The 9,300-nt window shown below is 43.2% G+C and overlaps 1 long non-coding RNA gene across 1 annotated transcript in view; it reads right to left on the bottom strand.

Moving 5' to 3' along the window:
* Positions 1 to 9,068, bottom strand: part of LOC141988149 (uncharacterized) — a 39,601-nt gene extending 30,533 nt beyond the window's left edge. The window contains exon 1 of the long non-coding RNA XR_012639674.1: positions 8,933 to 9,068. This is a non-coding gene — a long non-coding RNA (uncharacterized LOC141988149). The remainder of the gene's footprint in view (positions 1 to 8,932) is intronic.
* Between the last annotated feature and the right edge of the window lie 232 nt (positions 9,069 to 9,300).

The raw sequence follows: 9,300 nt of genomic DNA, 5'->3' as shown, positions 1-9,300 counted from the left end.
GTCTCTACAAGCCCTTTTCTAATTGGCTGTCCCCTGCACTGCCTCCTCGGGGCTCCTGTAACCCCTCTTCTGCCATAGGGGGGCAGATGCCCCACTACACAGCCTGAGTTTTTTTTGGGAGGCTCTTCTTAGCTCACTCAGGTGACAATATCCCTTTTAGACCCCTAGTTCTCAACAGTGAGGGTTCTCAGGTCATTAATTCTTCTGCTATTAAATCACATGCCTCTTCTTGGAGCTTAACTTTCCAGTAGTTACCATTCAGTCTACTGCTGAGGGTTAAGCACTGGGCATTCCTGGTGGTAACTCCATCGTAAAAAAAATAAAAAGCTTGAGATCTGGGGATATCACTTTGGTCTATCTATCCAAAAGAAGATCCTTCTGCCTGCTTCAGAAGATGGGTTTAGTGGATGCTTTTCACTTCCTCCTTTCTGGGAACTGCAGCATCTCAAATACCGGAACTCCTCATTTAAAGTCGTCCCCGGTTAACGTTGTTTCTTGTTCTGTTGTTACGTTGCTGATCAATTAGGGAACATGCTCATTTAAAGTTGTGCAATTCTCCCTTCTAACGTTGTTTGGCAGCCGCCTGCTTTGTCCACTGCTTGTAGGAAGAGCAGCCCCTTGCAGCTAGCTGGTGGGTGGTGAGAACCAGGGTGGACCGGCAGCCCTCTTAGCAGCTCCCCCCTAGCAGCTCCCTGCTCCCCTAAGTTCCCTGTGCAGCAGCTGCCCAGTAGGCTATCAATTGCTGGCAGTTCAGCTGTCCCTCCCCCGACTGCCATGTGCTGCTCCTGCCCTCGGCTTTGGAGCTCCTCCCCGAGACTCCTGCTTGCTGGCGGGGGGAGGGAGAGGGAAGGAAGAAGGGGGCTAATGTCAGGGTGCTCCTACTCCTGCACCCAACTTACCCCATCTTCCATAGAGCAGGGACACGTGACAAGAGGGAGGGACCTTGCCTTGGCAGCAGCTGTGGCTCAGCTTGCTGATCTAATTAACAAGGCAGTGTACTTAAAGGGGAAATGTGCATCTCTCTCTCACACATACACACACACACACAAGCACCGCTACAGACTAGGGACTGAATGGCGCAGCAGCAGTTCTGCAGAAAAGGACCTAGGGGTTACAGTGGACGAGAAGTTGGATATGAGTCAACAGTGTGCCCTTGTTGCCAAGAAGGCCAATGGCATTTGGGGATGTATAAGTAGGGGCATTGCCAGCAGATCGAGGGACATGATCGTTTCCCTCTATTCAACATTGGTGAGGCCTCATCTGGAGTACTGTGTCCAGTTTCGGGCCCCACACTACAAGAAGGATTGGAAAAATTGGAAAGAGTCCAGCGGAGGGCAACAAAAATGATTAGGGGACTGGAACACATGACTTATGAGGAGAGGTTCAGGGAACTGGGGATGTTTAGTCTTCAGAAGAGAAGAATGAGGGGGGATTTGATAGCTGCTTTCAACTACCTGAAAGGGGGTTCCAAAGAGGATGGCTCTAGACTGTTCTCAGTGGTAGCAGATGACAGAACAAGGAGTAATGGTCTCAAGTTGCAGTGGGGGAGATTTAGGTTGGATATTAGGAAAAACTTTTTCACTACGAGGGCGGTGAAACACTGGAATGCATTACCTACGGAGGTGGTGGAATCTCCTTCCTTAGAAGTTTTTAAGGTCAGGCTTGACAAAGCCCTGGCTGAGATGATTTAGCTGGGGATCGGTCCTGCTTTGAGCAGGGGGTTGGACTAGATGACCTCCTGAGGTCCCTTCCAACCCTGATATTCTATTATTCTAAGGTGTGTATCTCTGTCTGCCCTCCCTCCTTTCCTGCTGTCTTGTAGAGTGTGAGAGTTAACCCTTGAGGGCTCAGCCAATTGCTAGTTCATCTTTTAGCAGTAAGGCATTTCCTGGGAAATATCCCACCCTCTTACTCCACCACCTCAACCAAGCTTCACAATCATCATCACCGTGTACCAGTATTAAATTGTTTGTTTAAAACTTATACTGTGTGTGTATATAATATATAGTCTTTTGTCTGGTGAAAAAAATGTCCCTGGAACCTAACCCCCTCATTTACATTAATTCTTATGGGGAAATTGGATTCGCTTAACATCATTTCACTTAAAGTCGCATTTTTCAGGAACAGAACTACAACGTTAAGTGAGGAGTTCCTGTATTCCCTTAAAGTACATGACTGAAACGATGTTATTGGGTTTCTCACATATTGGTGAGGATTATTATTAGAAAAGGCATTAACTTGTTTTCTCCCACTTAATGCAGTAGAATCCTGATTAGCTGTTAATTCCTTTTGTATTGACTCTCGATTATCCAAACTGATTTAGGGTATGTCTTTACTGCAGAGTTAACTTGTGTGATTGGTTCACGGGTCAGCCTAGCCTGGGAGCGAGCAGCCACACCTCAAGGCCCACCCGAGGTACTGTGTCCTCCCTGATGCTGCATTCTCCCATGTGTGTCGCTAGGACTTCTGGGGGTATATCCCATGGTTCTTTGCACTTCCAGCAAGTGAGGCACATTCATTCTCAATGAATTGTGGGAGAACTTGTCTGTCTGTCTTTCCGGGCACGTGGGGGAACTGTGGGTAGGTATTGGAAGAGTATCAGCACTCAAGTGATTGAGCCTGTGTCCTCCCTGCAAAGTGGGCAGGTTAACTCTGCAGTGAAGACATACTATCAGTGTCACCGAAGCAATTTGTAAAGGGCCTGATTCAACCACCATTGAAATCAATGGAAAGACTAATTCCCTTCAGTGAAGATGGATCAGGTTCATAACCAGGATCATATTGAATTTTAACAGAGATATTGATATTAAACTTTTGGGGGCCAAATTCAGCGCTGGTATAAACAGACACATTGCTAACTGAAATCAATGAGAATTGCGTCTGTTTTTGCCAGCCTGAATTCAGCGCTGTCTCTCTTCCCTAAAAGAGTGAGAAAGAGAGAGGGAGAAAGGCATTCCCTTTGCAAGGAGAATGAACATGTCTTATTACATGACATGTGCAATCTGGCTAGGATTCTTGACCACACTCACCTGTCTGTCTTTCTTTTCTTGGATAAACTAAACTTCAGTTTAAAGTGGCTGTTTGGGGATTGACATTTTATGTTTTCTCTCTCATTCTGTCAGTGAAACGTCTATTCCAAATGCTGCCCATAAAAACCTGGCTCATTTAATGATTTTTTTGGCATTATGTTAGTTTGTCTAAAGAACATTCCACAAGTTAAATGGTCAGAAAGAGCTCAGTACCCAACTACCAGTTATTTTGGTGTCTAAGTGGGAGCTGAATTATTCAGAAAATCTGGCCCACAGTGGTTGTCACAGTTCCTGAGCTCTGACATCTCCTGATCTCTTTGATGGCTTGAAGCCCCTCAGTTATTGGGCCTCAAGCCATCACCTCCTTCTTGGAGTGGAGTCACTTGGTTCTTCCACTCTCAGATTGGGCCTTGGGCTGCAGGCCCCAGGTGCTAACAGTTGTTACCTCAGCTGGCCTGATTTATCTTCAGCACCTGCAATTCTGTTCCCTCCAGAAGCAATGATAATGGTAAGCAGTAACCAAACAGCCTTTTTGAAGCAAATTATTATTTATTTCGAACAAAATATTTAAGAAAAACAGATCTTCAGAAAAATCAAGCAGTCTATCTGCATATCTGCCTTTCCCTACGGCTTACCATTCCCTGGATCTGGGGAAAGATCCAACTCTTTTAAATGCCTGCACAGAGCCTCTCTCTGTGTCAGCCTATCTTCCTGACAGCTGCTGACAACTGACCCCTCTTGTTCTCCTGAGAAAGAAGAGCTTTTTGACTTTTCTTTTGATCTCCAGGCTCCCAGCTTTGGTAAAACAAAGCTTGCAATTTGTTAAAGACATGATCCTTGAAGCTAACAGTCTGCCCCATTGTCTTTCAAGTGTGTGCCTGGACATTCTTATCTGGGGATCCATTGTGTTGTCTTCCTGCACAGACCTCAGTGAAATCGAGCAATATAAGCATATAATAAACGTTCCACTACTCTCAGTGTAAGTTATACAATCTATCACAATAACTAAGGGCATGTCTACACTACAAAATTAAGTTGACCAATATTAGGTTGACTTACAGCCAATGCAGTAATTTCTGCAATGGCTGACGTCCACACTACCCTCCTTCTGTCGGTGGTGTGTGTTTTCACCAGGAGCGCTTCCACCGACTGAAGAGGGGCAGTGTTGGGGACTAAAAGCCAAGGTTTCAGCTCCACGCAGCTCCCCACTGGGACCTCAGCTGCTCCTGGGCTTCTTGCCTCTGGTGGGGAGATCCATGCCTGGAGTCCAGTCGGCTGCTGTGCTCCCGGCAGGGATTGGGGAGCTGGGAACCTGTGGGGGCTGTAGGGCTCCTAGTGGGGAGCCGGGGCAGCAGCCCAGCTTGGATTGGAGACCATGCAGCAATGCGGCTTGGGAGCTGGGAGCTGACTTTCTTGTCAATTTCATGGCTCCACCAACAGCCAATGTAAGAGAGACAAGATCCAATGTAAGGAGCACAGTGTCTACACAGACACTATGTTGCCCTAACTATACCGACCTATGCCCTACACCTCTCGTGGAGGTGGAGTTATTATGTCAGTGTAGTAGGGCACTTACATCGGTGGGAGCAAGGCTGTAATGTAGACACTGACATAGTTAGGTCGATATAAACTGCCTTATGTCGACCTAACTGTACTGTAGACCAAGCCTAAGTTGCATATCAGTATTCTTCGGTTATGATGATTTTCTTAGGTTATTATGATCTGTCACACTAGCTACTGGGGAAAGGACTAATTCTCTTCTACCTCTCTCACTTGTGAAAAGATCAATGTTTGTTATATGATGTAAAAAACAGGGTTGTATTTTAAAAAAGGAGAATGAAGAAACCTTTGTCTCTTGCAAAGTGATTCTGGAGTTTATCAGCATTTTACATGATATTTATATGGTACCTTCCACATCAGGATTTCAGAGTGCCTAAACAAGAATTAGACACCTATATATAGATGAACATCATTTGCTGAAGAAGAGTCAACATGGTTTTAGTAAAGGGAAATCATACCTCACCAATCTACTAGAATTCTTTGAGGGGGTCAACAAGCATGTGGACCAAGGCGATCCAGTGGCTATAGTATACTTAGATTTTCAGAAAGCCTTTGACAAGGTTCCTCACCAAAGGCTCTTATGCAAAGTAAGCTGCCATGGGATAAGAGGGAAGGTGCTCTCATGGATTGGTAACTAGTTAAAAGATAGGAAACAAAGGGTAGGTATAAATGGTCAGTTTTCAGAATGGAGAGAGGTAAATAGTGGTGTCCCACAGGGGTCTGTTCTGGGACCAGTTTTATTCAACATATTCATAAATTATCTGGAAAAGATGGGTAAATGGTGAGGTGGCAAAATTTGCAGATGAAACAAAATTACTAATGATAGTTAAGACCCAGACAGCTACAAAAGGACCTCTCAAAACTGGGAGACTGGGAAACAAAATAGCAGATGAAATTTAATGTTGATAAATGCAAAGTAATGCACATTGGAAACCATAATCCCAATATACGTATAAAATGATGGGGTCTAAATTAGCTGTTAGCACTCAAGAAAGAGATCTTGTAGTCATTGTGGATAGTTCTCTGAAAAAATCCACTCAATATGCAGTGGCAGTCAAAAAAGTGAACAGAATGCTGGGAATAATTAAGAAAGGGATAGATAATAGGACAGAAAATATCATGTTGCCTCTATATAAATCCATGGTACTCCCACATCTTGAATACTGTGTGCAGATGTGGTTACCTCATCTCAAAAAAGATATATTGGAATTGGAAAAGGTTCAGAAAAGGGCAATAAAAATCATTAGGGGTATGGAACGATTTCCGTATGAGGAGAGATTAATAAAACTGGGACTTTTCAGCTTGGAAAAGAGATGGCTGAGGGGAGATATGATTGATGTCTATAAAATCATGACTGGTGTAGAGAAAGTAGATAAGGAAGTGTTGTTTACTACTTCTCATAACACAAGAACTAGGGGTCGTCAAATGAAATTAATTGGCTGCACGTTTAAAAGAAATAAAAGGAAATATTTCTTCACACAATGCACAGTCAACCTGTGGAACTCCTTGCTGGAGGATGTTGTGAAGGCCAAGACTATAACAGGGTTCAAAAAAGAACTAGATAAATTCATGGAGGATAGGTCCATCAATGGCTATTAGCCAGGATGGGCAGGAATGGTGTCCCTAGCCTCTGTTTGCCAGAACCTGGGAATGAGCGACAGGGGATGGATCACTTGATGATTACCTGTTCTGTTCATTCCCTCTGGGGAACCTGGCATTGGCCACTGGGCTAGATGGACCTTTGGTCTGACCCAATAGGGCCATTCTTATGTTCTTATATGCTATAGATTAATAGATTTTAAGGCCAGAAGGAACGTTCCTGCATAACACAAGTCATAGAATTTCAGCAAGTGATTCCTGCTTCAAGTCCATTATTTCTGGTTGAGCTAGAACAGTGGTGCCCAACCTAATTACACAGGAGGGCCACATAAATCTAAGCCAGACCTTGTGTGGGTCAAACAGATTCCACATATTTTAACAAGTTTTAAAATAATCTATACTGGTTTAGCTTTTAAGTTCAGCTTGTTTCATATGTATTTAGATACTGTATGTAATACTGTACATAGAAACAACCTATTTACACACTTGTGTAAACTAAAATTATGTCAACATGATGACAAAACACTAGTATATTGTATTGAAGCAGGCTGAGAGCCTTATGAAATGCTCTGGGCAGGGGGGCGTAGGTTGGGCACCCCTGAGCTAGAGCATATCTTTTAGAAAGCACCCCATCTTGTCTTAAAGACTTTAAGGGACAGAGTCTCTTGCACACCCCTAGGTAAGATGTTTCAATGCTTAATTGCCCTCACTGTTAAAAATGTGTACCTTACTTCTAGTCTGAATTTGTCTAGTTTCAGCTTTCAGCCATTGGATCTTACTAAGCCTTTGTCTAAGAGATTAAAGAGCCCTTTGCTATCAGAAATCTTCTCCCAGTGTTGATATTTATAGACTGTGATCAAGAAGTCAAGCTTCCTGCAGTGACTCAAGAGAGTGGGCACCAATGTCAGGGCAGACTGCTAAGAACTGGGGTAGCAACACCAAATTGTATGTGAGTTCTGTATTTAGATTTCACCAGCCAATTATCAAGTGTAAATTCCACGGGCACTATAACAGCCTTAACCTGGCATCACAGACAGTCCCCTTGGACATGTTAATCTATCTTGTCCCTAGGTAAGCCTGCCTTTGTGATAGATGGTCCCTTATACCATGAATCACAGCTGCATTCAGCTTCCAGTCCCAAAGGACCAGTCACTTACTCCAGGTCAATTACACTTTAGATCTCAAACCAAAGACAATGCTTGCATCCAATCCTACAATAAACTATTTAAAGATTTATTAAATAGGAAAAGGAGGCAAGAGGGTTATTTACAAGGTTAAAGCAGGTAAATTATACACAAATCTTAAATCTCAAAAGATAATATATGCTTATATAATAAGCAAGCTTATTAGCAAGCTCTATTAGCTCTTTAGGGCTAATCCAGACTGGGGATCCCTTGTTTATGCCTAGAAAACTAGTCCCCAGAGTCCAAGCAGCAATGAGATCCAGTTCCTCCGTGTTAGTCGTTTTTATTCCCTTCACCTCTTCTGCTTTGAGGTGCAAACTCAGCTGATGGGAGGAATTTGCTTGCAAGACTCATCTTAATGGGGAGCGGGAGTAAACAACAAAGTATTTTGTCTGCATTAATGTCCCACTCTAGTCTATCTAGTGTCATTGGGCCTTTCTTGCTGCGCAGGATATAACCCCTTCTGTTGGAGACCAGCATTTCACAGTAGTTAATCTCTCTCTCCTGTCTGGTGATTTACACAACTTACAGAGGCTACAGTGCAAAGACTCAGTTATTATCTTACAATATGGAATACAGATGTTGTAAGTGAGATTAATGCATATAACAACTCACACGCATTCCATAAAGTCTAAAGACATAAACTCCTATAATTCTGCAACCTATTTTAACAATACTAACACAGAGATGAGCCAGACTTGTTTTTTTTCAGCTATGTGTTTGTCAGTATTCAGTTGAGCCATGGGGACCCTGGCATGAGCTGGCACCTGGTCTGTCAGCATCACACAAATCACCTCTTAATCTTCCTTTTGATAAATTACATAAATTGAGCTTTTTAAGTCTCTCACTGTAAGGTGGGTTTTCTAGACCTCAAATAATTTTTCTAACTTTTTGCTGAGTCCTTCTGAATTTGTCCAAATCCTTTAAAAAGTGTGGACACCAGAACTGGACACAGTATTCCAGTAATGGCTTGCTAATATTATATACAGTCAAAGAATTTCTTTATCTATGTAATATATGAATGTACTGTGATGGGTTAGATCACAAAAACCCCCTGGGAGCTGCCACCTGATGTGCCAAGACTACTTCTGCTCCTGCTTTCCTGCCCTGCCAGCTAGGGACTCCAGCACCCTGCCTGGTTTGAGCCAGACCTGCTCGCCTGCTGCAAACCCAGACCCAAGTCTGAACCAACGTCCCCTACCAGCTGTAGGCTTGACTGAAAGCAGCTTACAGAAGTGTGCCTGTCTTTAACACTCAGATGCCCAACTCCCAATGGGGTCCAAACCCTAAATAAATCTGTTTTACCCTGTATAAAGCTTATAAATTGTTCGCCCTCTATAACACTGATAGAGAGATATGCACAGCTGTTTGCCGCCCCCCCCCCAAGTATTAATACATACTCTGGGTTAATTAATAAGTAAAAAGTGATTTTATTAGTACAGAAAGTAGGAATTAAGTGTTTCCAAGTAGTAACAGACAGAACAAAGTGAATAACCAAGCAAAATAAAATAAAACCCGCAAGTCTATGTCTAATAAAACTGAATACAGACAAAACCTCACCAGTTCCAGTAGACTTCCTTTTACAGACTGATCTCCTTCTAGTCTGGGTCCAGCAATCACTCACACTCCCTGTGATTGTTGTCCTTTGTTCCAGTTTCTTTCTTGGAGGTGGAGAGGCTCTTTCTTTAGCCAGCTGAAGACCAAATGGAGGGATCTCCCACGGGCTTAAATAGACTTTCTCTTCTGGGCGGAGACCTCCTCCTTATCCTGATCCCTATTAGCCATAGATTTTTCACTGATGCCTTTAGCTGCCTGTAACAGTTTTCTGCATTTCATGAGTGCTAATTTACAGTCATTCCTATAAACTTCCCTCTTTTTCACTTTATTATACATTGAATTTTTATTGCTGCTTTTTGTGGATTCATAGA

Source organism: Natator depressus, chromosome 5 (assembly GCF_965152275.1).
Source record: "Natator depressus isolate rNatDep1 chromosome 5, rNatDep2.hap1, whole genome shotgun sequence".
Taxonomy (NCBI): domain Eukaryota; kingdom Metazoa; phylum Chordata; order Testudines; family Cheloniidae; genus Natator; species Natator depressus.
This window is presented reverse-complemented; position numbering and strand designations above follow the sequence as displayed.